This window comes from Periplaneta americana, chromosome 16 (genome assembly GCF_040183065.1).
Source record: "Periplaneta americana isolate PAMFEO1 chromosome 16, P.americana_PAMFEO1_priV1, whole genome shotgun sequence".
NCBI lineage: Eukaryota > Metazoa > Arthropoda > Insecta > Blattodea > Blattidae > Periplaneta > Periplaneta americana.
Window position 1 is genome coordinate 137,532,287 of NC_091132.1, and position 19,000 is coordinate 137,551,286.

Genomic DNA, 19,000 nt, shown 5'->3' on the forward strand with positions numbered 1-19,000 from the left:
AATTTAACGTCATTCTCTATAGTGTACGCTAATGTGCTGTAGACAATATAATATACACTGCATAATGAATACGTCCGCATGGACAGCTCAGTTCGTGAGTAAAAACACTTATTGTTAATACTATACTGTATTTGGATTAAACAAAAAACTAATGAAAATTATCAAACTCAAAATCGCGATATTTCCTAGTTTACGGAAATGAATGAACTACTTTTATTCCCTCCTATACCTAGTAAAGTGATTTGTTTGTATTTTACGCCAGTATCATCAAATTCCAGTCGTGGAAAGGGGTAGCAAACGGTGTTTCCGGTTCTTAATCGTTGATTCAAAGGTATAGCCAGGTTAATATTAGAAATGTTAGTAAAAATAAAATGATGTCCCAGTATATGGAAGACAACATAATATCGTTTCAAATCGTATTATATCCAAAATACATTTTTTCACAGAAGGACGAAAAACTGAATTAGGGGGAAGTCTTGCAATACCGGCCGCTTAAGGTTTTTGGGTTGTAAATAAGAAAACATTCAACTTTTTGACACACTTTTTTGATATAATGTAAGTACATATATTATTGAACTCAATGGTAATTACAAAAAAATTCAGAAATTAATATTATACAAAACACAAACAAATTAAATGTCCATAAAATCGATACAATCAGAAAATTGGCAGGCAGTACCGGTCACATATTACTTTTGACAAAAATTACATTCATATGTGTCAGATGTCTCAGGAATGCTGGCACAGGCTTCATGAGCCCACATTTGGCATGAAGAACATTGGATCCAATCTTCGTCATGGGATTCCCCGCAAAAAATGCATGTAGTTTCCTCCTTTTCGTCATTTTTCTTAGTTATCTTTCTTGAGCTTTTTGGGAAGAATTTTCCTGATAGGGGGCATTTCCCACGCACTAGGCTCTTGACTTCTCTCTTCAGCTTTTCATTATTTTTTTTCTTCTTGATATGTCTTGTAAGGACTGGATGTCAAAACCTCACTTATTTCTGATTTTCGGCATCGACTAACTTCTCGCTTCTTACTGGCATCCGGAATTGGGCTGAGCTGCTGAATTGTTTGCTTTAGAACAGTGGTATCATTAGGCCTATCAGTAGGAGTAGGCCTATTAGGACTAGTCTCATGATGTGAACTTGTCTTAGGTGCAGAAATCACGTCAGGGAATGGAAGCATAGGCCTTACTGTTGGACTCTCAGTTTGATCCACGTTCGAATCCATTGCTATGTCTGTCATCATTGATGGTAGGTAATCGAGCTCTGTGAATACATCAGGATTCAGGAGATGAATTCCTGTACACTTAAATCCTTTTATTGCAATTTCAGCCCGTGAAACTCTTGCAAAAGCATCACCTACAACACTTGCTATTGCATACGCATCCTTGCACCGAGATTCTTTTTCATCCAGAGCCCACAAGCTTCATAATATGCATCTTCAAATGGTTTCATGAAAACACGATCAAGAGGCTGAAGCTTGTAGATCGTATGTGGTGGAGTGCTTAACATATGAATATTCTGGTTTCGAGCATAGGTGATCACCTCCGAGTCTTTATGGCTAATATGACTATATAAAATTAACAAAACGTGGTTCTGAACAGAAGGATTGGCATAGTGAGCAAAATGCTGCATCTATTTCAAGAATAACTGGGATGTCATCCATCCGTTTGATTGAGCTTCACCTATGGTCTCTTTGGGAGCACCAATGAGGAGTCTTTCATTCATGCGATGTCGAAGAAAATGTGGAATGTACTGACCCCCAGCATTCATACAGAATAGCACAGTAACACTTCTACCCCCTTCAGCTGAAGTCAGTTTACCCACTTGACGATTCTGTTTCAGCGAAATAACTTTGGAATGTTTTTGTACAGTAGTGACACTAGTTTCGCCACAGTTACAAATTTTATAGGGGTGAATACATGTTTCTCCATTAGATTTGTAAGACTCTCAAAGAATCGATTGACTTGTGGCTTGTTAAACCCAATTGATCTATTAAGGCCTGTCGATTCAGGAGTACGGAGAGACAAATTCGGGTGCAGTTTCATGAAATCATAATAAAATTGCTTACCAGCAGTCTTTTTTGTCACGGTTGAATTTATGAGGAATTTTAAGGCCTCAGCAAGTTGAAAAGTTAGATTCAAAAATTCTTTCCTTGTGAATGGTAATAATCTATCAGATAGATCTTTCACATGATCCAATAGAACACCTTCGAATTCGGCATTGAACGTGGGTTTAAAACGGCCAAGTGCAGGAGTGAATGCAATTTCCTTACCTCTTTTTACGGCAGAAATATGAATAATCAACGTACTTTGGGGGATATGTATATTTCAGCAGCTTTGCGGATAGAAAGTTGGCCTGTTAACACTTTCTCTACAGCCTGTTTCATAGAATCTGGATGCCATTTTCCTTTGGAAGGTCTACTTATCACTGGAGGAATCATAAATGTCCTATAAAAATATTAAACGAACGTAACTAACATGAAAGAATATGACCGGTACTGCAAGCTCAAGAGGTGACCGGTACTGGCTGACACGCAGCGAAACAAATAATATATTTTTTTTCTATAGCATCATTATGTTATGTAACATGTATCATACACAAAAGTAATTCATAAATCATGACTGAATCGAATGAAACAAGATTTATAACGTTACTTACCGAATTGCCTTGGTGTCAGTCAATTTAGATTTAGTCGATTCGCGCCACAGCAAACAGAAAAGTCTTTCAACGGACTTTGTTAACGAATGAATGCAGATTTAAGTTTGAATTATTTACCAGTCATTACTGACTGTTAGAAGAAACGTACACTACATTTCGCGTCCTGCTAATTGTTGTAGGTATTTAAAAACACACACTGACCGGTACTGTATGCTGACCGGACTGGAAGACTTCCCCCTACTCGTAAACCAGACACGTTTTTAGAAAAAGAAAAATTTGATATTACAATGTTTCAGGTGTAGGCCTATCTATAGGAACTTACAAAAAATGAAATCTTTCCTTATTTATGATTCACGAAATTAAAGGGAATGTTTTGGACATAATACGTTTTGATTCATATACAGGGTGATTCACGAGGTTTTACCGTCACTTACGGAGCTTATCTCCTAAGACATTCTCAATGTCAACCAGTCGCAAAAATTACAGCGTGTTCATAATTCTTGTGTTCGCTTCGTCTGCGATGTCCGTCGTGCTGACCACATTACCCCATCCTTCCAAACTCTAAACTGGCTACGGCTTAACGAACGTAGAAATTTTCATTCCCTTGTTCTCCTTTTCCAAGTCCTTAACACCTCTACACCTACCTACCTTGCCTCCCGTTTCAGTTACCTGTCATTATATCATAATCTCTTCACACGCACGCAAAACAGCCGCATACTAGCCATACGAACACATAAGATATCATCGTATTCATCATCATACACAATCTCGCTTTCGCGCTTGTGGAATACCCTACCCAGTGACATCAGAGACTGTTGGAATTTAGTAGCGTTCAAAAGCAAGCTTAGTAAGCATTTTCTTACTGCGTAGAGTAGGTTTAATTTTTACTTGATTAATAAAAAAAAATGTTTCTCTCTTCTTAACTTTTACAATAAACTGTCTAGCTTTTATTAATCAGTTAATCTTTTAGTACTTTGATTTTTATTGTATTTGAAAATTTAATATTAATTGTAATTATATTTGTAATTGTATTCTTAATATTGTAGTTGTAATACCCTGGGAAGAGAAGGCCTGATGGCCTTATTTCTACCAGGTTAAATAAATAAATAAATAAATTAATTAATAATAATAATAATAATAATAAATAATAAACATGTGTCCTAATCTCAATATTTTCGGAGTTACACTCATTTGAAAATGTTTATAAAATACCATTATTCTTGAATTTTAAGGCTAAAGATATCACAGATAAAGATTGAATTATTCAGGAATATCATTTCTTTAATTAGCTAATATTCTGAAGTTAAAGATGTGTTATGAATTCCATAGTTCCTTCGTACGGATTTTTTTTTTCCGATTTTTAACTACAAGATTACAATACTTCTTACGTATTTATCACAACAATTGTTACAAGTCACGCCACTTTTGCAAACTCTTCAAGACTGTACATTAGGATGCGTAAATAAAATGTAAAGAATCAAGTTCCTAAAGTCGTATGATTTGTGACAATTTTTATAAGTGCGTAAGAATAATGTAATTTTTAGTTAAAAATTGAAAAACAAAATCTGTACAAAGGAATTAACAATATATTTTTTGCTTCAGAGTACTAGCCAATTAAAGAAATGACACTTCTGAATAGTTCATTCTCTATTTGTAATATTCTTTTATCCTTAAAACTAAAGTAAACAGGTATTTTTACCAACAACTTTAAATTAATGTAACTCTAAAAATATTGAGATTAGGACACATGTTTATATGACATCTTTTGCTCAGAATGTCTTCGGAAATAAGCTCCATAAGTGACGGTAAATCCTCTTGAATCACCCTGTATGATAGATAATTGTGTTATCAGAAACCTATAATAAGACAATACATAATATAACTCATCATTATTCTCAGCAAAAATAGTAATATTACCCATTAATACCAAATTACAAATTTAAAATTTTAAAATGTTGTTATACAGGGTGTTCAGACAATATTTTCTTCAGTAAAAAGCCTACGTTCATGGATATCTCAACGTTCTTCAAATTGTACTCAACCTTCCCTCTTCCTCTTGCCAGTCACAAGCTACCATACCACCATCATCCTTACAACCTGTAACCACAGTTTTTGAATTGATGATATTGGCATAGAAATCTAAGTCTCATATGCTACACCAATCATTCACAAACCTTTTGCTTAATAGATTATTCACATCAGTCTTCTTTGCTTCACTCTGCTGTCTGATGCAATTAGTGATGGTTCAGGAAAAAGGCGCATTGTTATCCCTTTTTAAGAATGGTTTCGAATTTCTTTCATGGGTCATCACATCACAGCGATAGGTGAGTTCTGCTTTATCCTGTTACAGTTTCATCTTTGATCGACTTTTGTATATTATTCGTTTTATTTCACTGATGCCATCAGTCTTCTTAGAACATTAACACAGTACAGCCAACTCTGGATATAGTGAACTCGGTTATAGTGAACATTCGGCTATAGCAATGGTGGGCATTCTTGCGGCATTGCCGCAGTGATGTCAGACCTGAGCGAAGCATCAAACTTATCCCCTACCTTCCCCTTCCCCCACTCCATGAAAATACTGCGCGTGTACGTGCCGGATTATACTGGACTGCTGTACTTCGGAGCTTCATTAGTGACAGTTCGTAGAATCATATGAATCGAGAGGAGATCACACTTACAAGAAAGGCGGTTCTTTCATTTCTCATGTTTGGGATAAGTAACAAATATTCAGGATGCGAACTTAAATATGTACATTCTTAAAATAGATCACCTGTTATACGAGTTCAAAGAACACAGATTCAGTGATTTTGAAAGGATGGAGAAAGATTTCAATATTTTTGTCACTCCTTTTCATGTTTAAATTGAAAATATTATCCCAGAATTGGAGTTAGAGGTACTGGATTTGCAGAATGATGACTTCTTGAAAGCAGAATGTGAAGGTCTACTGGGGGCTAAAATTTTTTAAAAGATGTCCAGTATTACATATCCACTACTTAGACAGTTTGCTTCAAAAATAATGAGTACCGTCATTTTCCATAACTATGGTCCTGGAACATAACTATTGTCCACGATACAACTATTCAAATTTTGTACTCCATAACGTAGTACCTCGTTTATCTATATTTTTTCTGTACTGTAGTTCGAATTCAAGTCACTGCAGCTATCAACGAACGGTCTATGTTACTTCTACAATGATATTTGAATGGTTGTATCGTGGACCACAGTTGTGTTCCAGGACCATAGTTATGGGAAATGACGGTATGTATTCATCAACCTACCAGTGCGAACAGATGTTTTCTAAAATGAAATTTATAAAGTCTAGCCACAGTTCCCACTTAAGCGATGCTCATCTCCTTGCGCAACTGAAAATAGCATGCACAGATATAAATCCCAATTTCGATTAAATTGCTTTGAAAAATGATTAATTAAATATCACGTGAATGGACTATTCTAATTACATATGGTAGGTAGGAGTGTAGTGGCGCAACTGTCTGTAAATCCGTCACTGCACTGTAGAGTGCAACTCCTCCCACAGTATGTAGTTGCCATTTAAATCCTGTCTTGTGGGTTGCGTTCATTTTGCCCACCACTGGGCTACAGTGAACCTAAATCGTTGGTCCCGGCCCTCATACATTAAAAAGTAAGTTAATATTTCCGTTTATAGTGAACCCTCACTTCGGTTATAGTGAATCTTAAAAATTGAAGTTACAAGAGTTGTATCCTGACAAATTCTTGTTTGAAGTCAGACTTTCTTGTATAAAATTGAAAGAATGTGTTGAGAACAACATTATAAGTTTCTTATCCATTTAATCAAACGACAAAGATAGGATTAGTGATTCCTAGACAATGAGCTGTACTGTAAATCCAGGCAACGTGTGACGACTTTGCCTCAAACCACCGTCGAAGGGTTGCCATTCTGTTCTCAGGCACACTACTCTAGTGTTATTTCTAATCCTCCAGCGTCAAAGGATTTTTTTCTCTGAAACAATTCTCTTATGGCGGAAAATGAAATTGTATTCTTTTAAAAAAAGGGGACGGACATTATGTCCAGAACATAAATAAAGGTAAGATTCCGAAGGTCAAACTCCAAACTTTTTCCAGTTTTCATTAAGTGACCCGGGAAATTCCAAGGCTGAGTATGCAGTCATACCATAACAGCGTTTGTTATTTCTACCTGATCAGTCTGTTTCTAGTGTTCGAACAGTGAATGTACTGTATAAAAATGTCGAAGCGTAAAGTATTTTCTTTGGAAGATAAGGCGAACATTATGAGTGAAAATGAACGTGGTTTTTCGCAAGCGGACGTGGATCGATAGCATAGTTTAAGTAAATCAACTGTGAGTAACAGTCTACAGTGTAATCCATTCCACAAAAATGAAATATTTTAATTACTGTATAGTATTTAATTTTCTTGTTCACAATTTCATGCATCCTGTCATTTACATTTAGGGGAAAGATACTTCGGATTTAGTGAACTTAGGATACAGTGAACGAAATATGCAAGTTCGCAGAGGTTCACTAAAACCGCAGTTGACTGTATTTTATAGTTCCTTACATTCCATTTTTCACTGAAAATGTGAACACAACCCACAGATTTATAAATATTATGGTAGTCTTTAGATATCAGCATTTGAGTTTTGTTCGAAGGTGTTTTTTCAAACTCAATAAAATGAATCTATGTCTTAATACGATTTGATCCAGAGACTTTATAGGCTCGAATATGATTTGAAACAACAGACACTTTTAAACACCCGTTTTCACAATTTACAAATACGATTTGAAACGATTAGACTTAACAGCATGAAAGTTGGAATAAGAAATAGGAAATGTTTATGAAACTCAATTTTGTTCACTGGTGGACTTAAATAGAAAGCTGGTTTGCAGTACAAGACCTGCCCTTGGGCAGAACACTATGAATGACATGAATAAGGACTCATTAAATTCATAGCAAAGATTACTGTACAGTATGCCATGTGCATCACTCTCGGATTATTGAATCTTAGATAATGAATATAATCACTAGTTTAGGACATGACTAAAACCATTTTTTCGGTGTCCGGAATGCTGAAAACGTGCACTTCCGTGAAAATCTGGAAATCGACTATTTTACAGCACCGCAGTATTTTTTTCCGTATTCTTTGTACAATGAAAACTTCGTGGTCTTGGTTTGACAAGGTTCTAACTAATAAAATTGACAAAAACATGTTTTTGATTTGTAATCGCTCTTCATAATACTGTCTAGCTTCGAAATAGATTTCAGCGTCATTTGTTGAAAAATGAACGAACTAGCAATGTGACAGAGTTCTATCTGATGACAAGTTTTGAAAATATTTATTTTGACAAAGTTCTGACTGCAAGCTGCTACAATTCTCTCGCAGAAATTAAGGAATTTAATTTGTGTTATGCACAGCTAAGCATGATATCATATTTTATTAGTAATTTTCATGGCGTATTGATAAATATATGAGTAATGTGTTCAGATTATTGATAATAGAAAACAAATATCAGTATACCGGTACTTTTTTTCTATAAGAAACAGCTATCAGCAAAATGAAAGTGCGATATCAAATTTTCGACGATATGTTCCGTGACGACTACCCTGATGATTACACTCCTCCTACTTCATCTGATAATGAGGATTATGAAGAAACAACCCCACGAACGTAATTATTATATTTGTAATGAACCTACCTCTATCGTAACATGTGGTCTACAATGTAATTTGTGAGATTTGATAAGCTATTACAAATTAAGACTCTGCATTAAAAAAATTATAATTTTACAGTGAATTTCCTTTCAAAGAATATGGTTTCTTTACCATTAAAGTCTGCTTACCATGATATGCCTGAAATGAGACAAAATAAAGGTCTAAATGAGAAGAAAACAGAGTGTAGTTGACCCAAAGTTAATTAAACTTGAAATTTTTTTTTTTTTAATGAAGAGGAAGGAAAGGGCAAACAGGCAGCGTTTGAAAAGAAGACTTAACTTCAGTAATAAATGTTCAACATCTCAGCAAATTTCTTCAGTTAGGTGACGTACTGTTTCACAGAGTTATAATGCATTTCGATGGATAAAGATTTACACAAAGAAGAAAGTTTTGCGTATATAGGACAGCCAAACAATACGTAAGATGATTTTATATTCAACCCTTTCGTTTTCCACTTAGCCATTTTTTATATAGCTATCACTCACTTATCAACGTACAATTTATTTATCGTCCTATTACTAGTAAAACCAGTTAAGACCAGTAATACAAGTTTTGTAAAGACAGGAATTAAGACTTCATTAATGCACGAAAAATTATAATAAATTTTTCAAATAAAGTAATTGATTTGTTGTCTGCATGCAACATTTCGGACTTATTTATTTTAGTAGAATACAGAGCACGGAAAGACAAGTCGGGGACTGTACTTATCTTATTTTACACAAAAAGTGAATTTAATCGGCTTTACCAGTAATAGGACGATATATACATAGGTAGACCTTCTTACATTATATGCACACATACTTACTTGCTGGCTTTTAAGGAACCCGGAGGTTCATTGCCGCCCTCACATAAGCCCGCTATTGATCCCTATCCTGAGCAAGATTAATCCAGTCTCTATCATCATATCCCACCTCCCTCAAATCCATTTTAATATTATCTTCCCATCTACGTCTCGGCCTCTCCAAAGGTCTTTTTCCCTCCGGCCTCCCAACTAACACTCTATATGCAATTATATGCACACATACATTTTAAAATTTATTTTACATGCCTTTTAATTTATTTATTTCGCTCATTAATTTTTCTCTCACTTTCTAAAGGTATGTTCCTAAGGATTTTATCTGTTCATTTGTAATTATTAATAGCGTATTGTATACCTGCCGCCGCGAGAATTAATGTTGATGTAGCCGAGCGTAACTAAAACGTCATGACCGCACTGGTAGAAAGGTGGGTGGGGTATGAAAGGGGAGTAAAAAGTAGCTCTGAGGAGCCTCAGTTCTCAGGTCTGGCGTAGACTGAAGAATACAGGAATTATCCTTGTCTTTGGCGAGCCTCAGATCCGAATTATAAGGACCGTCAGAAAAAGTGGAATGCCCATCAATTTTTAGCAGAAATGTATGAGCTGGTATTTAGAAAAGCAGTCAACAACAAAATTAAAAGTTTCACATGCTATTTTCACAGGCTTCACGCAGGAGCTAAGAAAACCGAATTAATTAATTTATACATCTTGATTACACAACTTTTAACATTATATCACTTCGGAATATAAAGTATATATATGCTTTTCACGTGTTAATTGAAGATCTCAGCACAATAGGTGGGTTATGGACCAAAAAGCAACTTTTCAGGACAGCAAAAACAAAGTTTCTATTCACTTTATTTCTTGGAACAGCATTAGATTAGATTAGATTTATTTATTTAACCTGGTAGAGATAAGGCCGTGAGGCCTTCTCTGCCCCTCTACCAGGGGATTACAACTATAACATGAACAATAAGATTACAATTAATATTAAATTTACAATTACAATTACAATAAAAATTAAAGTACGACAAGAATACTTGATTAATGAAAGCTAGACATTTTATCATAGAAGTTAAGAACAAAGAATATTTTTGTATTTACTAAATTACAAATTAAACCTACAATAATAAAATTCTATAGTGGTGAAATTACCGGATATTGAGATATTTTGTGGTAGATTAAAAGAACTATTTACAAGAAACCATGTCTGAACGAGTCTCAATTACTGACCAAGTGCCTAGTAAGTTTGCGTTTGAATTTTATTTCGACAGTCCCTGATGCTAGCAGGTAGCGAGTTCCAGAGTCTTGGCAGGGCTATTGTGAAAGAGGATGAGTATGAAGAGGTGCGATGGGATGGTATTGTTAGTATTGTTTCATGGCGAGAGCGTGTGTTCAGATTGTGGTGGGAAGAAAGGTAAGTGAAGCGAGACGACAGGTACGAAGGAATAGAAGAGTTCAAGATTTCGAAGAGAAAGAGAAGTGAATGTAAATTTCTTTTCTTATCTAGTTTAAGCCAACCTATTGCTTCCAGGGATGGGGTAATATGATCATATTTACGAACTTTGCTTACAAAACGTACACACAAATTATGAGCACGTTGAAGTTTCGTTTTGTTGTCGCTGGAAAGGTCAGTCAGTAAAATGTCAGCATAGTCAAAATAGGGAAATACAAGGGTCTGCACAAGGGACTTTTTTAAGCAAGAGGGAAGATGAACATTTATCCTTTTTAGCACATGAATAATAGAATATACTTTTCTGCAGGTTTCTGTGATTTGCATGTCCCAGTTGAGATTATTATCCATGTGAATGCCAAGATTTTTTACCGAAGAACTGAAAGGGATATGCACTGTACTTACTTTAACGGGGGAAGCATATTACATGAACTTCAGTTTCTAGTACTACAAATAGATTTATGAGAGAACCAATGATAGATTCTGATTCTATGAGGCGAGAATAGTATGAAAGTTTGAAAATCCGAAAATGCCAGAATTGGTCGATAACCCACTTATTGTTCTGAGGTCTTCAATTAACTAGGTTACCTTTTTGACTAGTTTCAGCCTGTTGTAGGCTATTCTCAGAACTGGAAGGTCTTTGCGTTTTCTGTGGGGGTATGTTTGTGTAGTGTAATGTGGAGTCAAAAAGTGTCTGTGTTCTGAAATTGAGTTGTGTGTTGAGGATTTGATGCGGGTGTGTTTTTGTGTGGCTGTTTATTTCCTATTGTTCTAGTGTGTTTAGTTTCTGGTTTTTCGGTTGGAAATGTAGAATTTCCATGTCTGTGTTTATGTTGCTACAGGTATGGTAGGCGTTTGTGATGTATTCTGCGTATGTGGAGGTGTTTTGTAATTTGGTTATGGTTGTGATGCCTTCTTTGTAACGTGTTTGAAATGATATGCCTGTCTGTCCTATGTAGAAGTTGTTGCAGGTATTGCATTTGAGTTTGTATACACCTGCCTGGTTGTTATTTTATTTACTTATTTACGTATTTATTTATGAACGTATTTATTTATTTAGTTATTCATTTAGTCAATTATTTATTTATTTATTTATTCACTTTCTATTTATTTATTTATTTGTTTATTTATTTATATATTATATATTCCCTTATGTAGTTATTTGATCACTTATTTATTTGTTTATTTATTCAATTATTTATTTATTTATTTATTTATTTATTTATTTACGTATGTATTTATTTATTCACATTTTTATTCTCTTATTTATTGATTTGTTTACTTATTTATTTAATCATTTAATTATTCACTTATTTATTTGCTCATTTAATCATTTATTTATTTATTTATCCACTTACTTATTCACTCACTTATTTACTCAATTACTTATTCACTCATTTATTTTTAATTTTACTTGAAGTACAGAGACAGGTTTGGAAGTAAATCCCGAAAAAAACAATGTATATGATCATGTCTCGTGACCAGAAGATTCTACGAAATAGAAATATAAAAATTAAAAATGTATCCTTCGAAAAGGTTGAAAAATTCAATATATTGGAGCAAGAGTAACAAATATAAATGACACTAATGAGGAAATTAAATGCAGAATAAATATGGGAAATGTCTGTATCGGTTGAGAAGCTTTTGTCATCCAGTCTGCTTTCAAAATAGCTGAAAGTTAGAATTTAAAAAAATATCTATATTAGGCCTCCCGGTTGTTCTGTATGGTTGTGAAACTTGGTCTCTCACTTTGAGAGAGGGACAGAGGTTAAGAGTGTATGAGAATAAGGTGCTTACGAAAATATTTGGGACTAAGAGGGATGAAGTTACAGGAAAATGGAGAAAGTTATACGACGCAGAATTGCACGCATTGTATTCTTCACCTGACATAATTAGGAACATTAAATCCAGACGTTTGAGATGGGCAGGGCATGTAGTACGTGTAGACTAATTCAGAAATGCATATAAAGCGTTAATTGGGAGGCCGGAAGGAAAAATACCTTTGGGGCGACCGAGACGTAGATGGGAGGATAATATTAAAATGGATTTGAGGGAGATGGGATATGATGGTAGAGACTGGATTAAATCTTGCTCAGGATAGGGACCAATGCCGGGCTTATATGTGAGCAACAATGAACCTCCTGGTTCCTTAAAAGCCAAAAGCAAATAATTAATGGTTTATTTGCCCTCCTGTCCCTACCGTTATGTATTATACTCTATCCCGATAATTCAATTAACCAAAAATAATTTTTACCAGGTAATTATTGTTATAATCATCATCATCACCATCATCAGAAGTATCACAGCTATTATATTATTCTACTGTTTGATCTGAATTTCTAATTCCACTTCAAACGCCTCTGTTACGAGCTCCCATATTAGCATCTCCGAGTAAAGGCTGGTTCGCAATAAACCGGAAACGGAAACGACAGCAAAAACGAGAACGGAAATAATGTTAAAATGAATGTATTTATATGTGAGCATTCACAATAGTTAATTGTGAATACATTTAAATGCATTTATTTTAATAATATTTCCGTTCTCGTTCTCGTTGTCGGTTTTGTTCCAGGTTTATTGTGAACCAGCCTTAACAGTTGGGCAAGACTGCAGAAATGTCCAAACAAACCATGACTGCATAATAATTGCGGATGGATTGACTGTATGCGATGCAATAAACATCCGAGCTGTGGAAACAAGGCAAAACGTAAACATACTACGATGAAAGAGTATTGGAACGGAGAAAAATTCTCTCCGGCACCGGGACTTAAACCCGGGTTTTCAGCTCTACGTGCTGATGCTTTACCCACTAAGCCACACTGTTCCATTACTCTTTCATCGTATGATGACGCAGAATATCTGCATGGAAATATCATATGTACTTCGGCACATTAAAATAATATATATTATTATATGCGTAAATCACTTCGTGATTTAAGACGGCGCTTATTCCGTCGGATCCCGGCCAACTAGTCACTCACAACGAGTGCACCTCAGCACATGTGTGGACTTCAGTCCTACGTTCATAGACATCTATGACGTAGTGCAGAGGGCGGCCACTAGAGGGAACCCAAGAGTTGGAACTTAAAACTGAGACGATTCTGTCCGACACCGAGATGGGTATCCGGTGTGGCTTAGTGGATAAAGCATCAGCACGTAGAGCTGAAAACCCGGGTTCAAGTCCCGGTGCCGGAGAGAATTTTTCTCCGTTTCATTACTCTTTCATCGTATGATGACGCAGAATATCTGCATAGAAATATCATATGTACTTCGGTAAATTAAAATAATATATGTAAACATAGTAGTTGCGTACACGACCGAAATGTGAGGACGTTAGAGACCTTGGTTGGCTAGCTCTAATGTTATTCCATCCTACAGTCACAGTGGAGCGTGGAGTGGAAGTGGGCCTTCAACGATGTTCAGTGAGAAAAGGAAACAACTACGTGTGATAGCGGAGTAAAAGTTTCGTTTCTATCGAGCTTTAAGTGGTGAAATTCAACTGTGGTCATGCTGTGAAAAGACTGCAAAACATATCTGAAGTTTGATGTAACAGGTATGACTCGTGGACAGAACACTTCTCACAACCATGAGCCCGACGAACACATTTTTAACGACACCTACGACACTCGGATGTCCAACAAGTAGTACGGGTACGCAATAAGGATATATTTCCGTGTTTGGTCCGCAACTAGTATAGACGGAAATCATCAGCCCAAACGGGTATCGAAGTTGCGCCCGAAAGCAGCTCTGAATAAGCAGGCAACCGCGCCTACTTTTTGATCTACGCCGGTCGTCTCCTTAGAGCGTATTCCGAATCTCAGCGTTGAGCAATCTGATACCATCATGGTTTTCCGAATTTCAACGATGACGTCACCGATGCTCCACCGGTTTCATCAGCTTGCATACAGCTTATTCCGAATCTCACCGGGCCGGTGAACAACAATGACGTCACGCTGCAGAGGAATGGGAACAAAACTGCTGGAAGGATCGATGGCTGTCATGGCGACTGTGTAAGTGGTTATCTGTGCTAGGCTAGCAAAATTTTGCGAAATTTCCGTACTGCCATTTCGTTCAAAGAAAAGAGATCATAAACAACTTATTGAACCGGTAGTAATAACTGGTCCGTTGACATGTTCGCTCATAAGCCATATTGTTTTTACGTAGTGCTCATTACAAACAATACAGCATAACTAAAGCAGAGCACACCGCCATGACACAACAGTGCACGATGTCATTCGTCTGCTAATTCCTGCCCTATATAAGAACCAATCAGATTCACTGATGGCGGCTGATGGAGACTGCCACCACCTCTGCAAGCTGATGGCACCGGTGCCACACCGGTGGAGCATCAATGACGTCATCGGTGGAATTCGGAACACCGTGATGCCATCGGATTGCTCACCGGTGAGATTCGGAATACGCTCAGAGATAGTGGCAGTCTCCATCAGCCGCCATCAGTGAATCTGATTGGCTCTTGTATAGGGCAGGAATTAGCAGACGAATGACATCGTGCACTGTTGTGTCATGGCGGTGTATTCTGTGTCATGGTGGTATTTTCTGCTTTGGTTCTGCTGTATTGTTTGTAATGAGCATAATGTAAAAAAAATATGTTAAGGGCTTATGAGCGAACATGTTAACGGACCAGTCATTACTTGTCATTATTGGGTGCAATTAGTTACCACTGCCACCGGGTATATACCCATTTGCAGTGTGAATAAATACATACATACATACATATACATACACACATACATACTACTGGTACAAGAAATAAATTGTTTATGCTCTTTTCTTTGAACGAAATGACAGTATGGAAATATCGAAAAATCTTGCTAGCTTAGCACAGACAACAATTGTACAGCCGCCATGTTAGCCATTGAACCTTTCAGCAGTTTTGTTCCTATTTCGCTGCAGCGTGACGTCATTGTTGTCCACCGGTCCGGTGAGATTTGGAATACGCTGTTACTGAAGCGACTAATCGTGTCCGATGAGTGACTCGGGCGTTGGCAGACTCTTTAAGGAAGTCTACGAATACTTTCTCTCCCGTATGAATTCATGTAGGTATTCTCGTAGAAATGTGATATCGAGCAGTGATCTTGCGTATAAACCTCAAAATCTTGGAAATGATTCTATAAAGATATATTAAATTTATATTTTATGTGTTTCGAGATTAAAGACATCTGCATTCTCATTGGATTTGCAAAGAATCGTCCAGTAAGCAAAAAGCTTGGAGAAGGGGAAGGAAACAGCCAATATTTTTGCTTGGAGCCCTCTTATCGAGAAATAAATTCCTTTACGTGCGATAAATCTACGATGCCAGTCTTCTGGCTTTGTCCTCCAAAAGAAGATATTATCGCCTCAGAAATTCCAATATTTTTAGCTAGACTTGAAGCCCAGAAGGTGAGTTTCAATTGTAAGCACGTTTTATCGAGAACAACTTTTAGATTAGATTAGATTAGATTAGATTAGATTAGATTAGATTAGATTAGATTAGATTAAAGTCATGAGCAGGCTTCGGTCCTGGGCACAGAAACGCATGAAGTTCAGAACGCACTGACTATAGTGTTGTGTTGGTCGAGTGGAGTGGGAAATGGAGCGCGCCGTTACTCCGTGTCTCAACATGTAAACAGTCCGTCACAGTATGGCACAAAATATATTTCACCCTGTACAGATGCAGCATATACAGTACATTTCTAGTGTAGACAATAAATGTCTACCATTAATATATTAACATGAGTTGCAACCTTGAATCAGATGTCCCTACGCCGAAGCCTGTTACACGTACCGCAGCCAAGCAGCAATAGGCCTACACACAACGGTAATGCACATTACGGACCCATCTGTGCTGTTGCAGTCGAGTGACTGCAAACGTGTCATGACGTCATTTAGACTCCGTGCACTGGTTACTCTGTCTTCCTAGGCCGAAGCCTGGTCATGAGTATTATACAAAGACTATGGACATAGTCATAATAAAAACAAAACAGAGTGAATAAAATCTACATATATATATATATATATATATATATATATATATATATATATATATAATCTGAACTAGTAATGGAAATTACGGGAAAACGGCTGAACGGATTTTAATAAATGACCCCTCATTTTGAAGCTTGGAACCCAAAGTTTTTCGGAAAAATAGTAGTTTTCAGAGAAATGTCAATTTTCCTACATCATTTTCCTTTTTTCCAAAATCCATCTTTCGTCAGTTTTGAGAACTAATTAATTGCATTCACGGCCGACTTGATGTCCGCTTCCTTAAGCGAAGCGAACATCAAGTCTGCTGTGTTGCATTTCAGAATAAAACAAAACACACACTACAATAAACAATAGACTATTACACGAATGCCATGACCTACAGGATTGCTGACATAGAGTTCAGACGGCTCAGATTCTTTCCCATCATAATGCCAATATGTCGATCTTCATTTGTGCAATTTTTTGATAACGTATAAAAAATAATTTACAAGTCTCATTCTCTGGTCTGTAGTTTTCTGAGTACAGCTGTGTATTGGATATTAAGAACTACAAAACTTAAGAATGGTTGATGACATTATTACCATTAAAAATGAAATATTATTATAGTTAATGCAACACATAATTCTGTATTGATATATGAAAGTGAAACCTTTTGGGGCTTTATGTAAGTAGATGCAGAGAAACAATATTTTATATTAGATTTTCATTTCTATAATTTACTGAGTAACGGCTATAGGCCTATATAAACTTATGCTACTGAAAACTATAAAACTTACATAAGGTAACAATATTGTTATTAAAAATAAAATATTTTTACAATTATTAATCAAGTGGTGTGGGTCCTTTTCATATATGTAATGGCAGTGTCATATAGATATTTATATGTCTGATTCTCTAACTTTCCTTGGTAGTAATTGAGTCATGCTTCCTATTTTAGCTGCGTCTTTAAACTACATCAAAATTAATTTCATATTAATTGGGTTTAATTGATTAGATTTGTGATCACTGCCAAGCATATTTTGTTGTAGGGAAAATAGCATGCCATTTCACTTCTTGCTACCGTGATGAGTAAGTTTATTTCCCGCAACCAGCAACGAATGAAACAGTGAAGCTGCTAATGATTTACGATGGACAATTTTATTTAGGGCACATATAAGATTCTACAACTCTGACATATCATTCGCCTCATTTCCCACATCTCAGCAATAAATTCCTCACAACAGCCTATATTACAGAAAATATACGAAATAACATTCATTGTTACACAAATTAATCCAGCAGCAGTGGCGGTGCGTCAATAAGAGCACAAGAGCACGTGAACACCTTGTTTCCATTAATGCACGACTAGTTTTATTCTTTGATACCGTATTGACGTAGTGGGGATGTATAATATCATAATCGAGTATTTTAAACTTCCCGCATCTTGCATAAACTTCTTATGTAAATTTGGCAACATCCGTTCACGTACAAGCCTTGCTCTTTTCGAATTTCACGCATGCGCGGGAGAAAATTGTCTTTAGCTGGCCGCTTATGATTCGTAAAGAGCACAAAGCGTTAGGTGAACATGATGAGTATCTATCCTACAGATGTCAGGTGCATCGGTGCCTATCGTTCACGTGCAATATCTCGAGGAGGAAATTTAAAAGCCTGTAGAAGTCAGCATCTGACTATAGGAACGTTTACTTTACGTAGATGTGTATGTACAGTGCTGCTACGAGAGTGTAGTTTGTGAATTACTATACTTCAGTGTCGGCATAATAGCATAGTTTGACTTTCAAACACGTGCTGGCTGACTGTGGTGGTGGTATGAATTTATGTATCTGTATGGTAGTGTATAATATTTAAGAATAATATTTACTGGCACGTATTTATAGCAATCAATCTATGCGAATGGGATTACAGTACTGGTATAGGCTATAGTGTATCAGTGTGTTGTGAATCAAAATATATTACTGAACACACGCGTTTGTAAATAACGGGACTGTGGTATGTATTCATTATTAACAAACGTAAACAATGAACTCTGTTCAATGAAATATGGAACAGTAAAGAACTGGGTAAACTGGCTTACCAGGAAAAATTGGAAATAGAAGACTGAGTTTCATTATTATTACTATTATTATTACTCTTATTATCATTATTATTATTATTATTATTATTATTATTATTATTATTATTATTATTATTATTATTATATGTCGTTTTGAATTTATATACGGTTTTTTTTCGATAGTGAAACATTGGAATCATGACATTTCATATTAGACTAAACGTACAATTTCAAATTCTCTTCGATTTTGGAACCATAAAATTGTGAACACACATAATATTTTATCACGAGCCGGCACTGTCCAGCAGTATTTGATAGATCAGTATTGCCTGGAAGAAGCGCAAAAA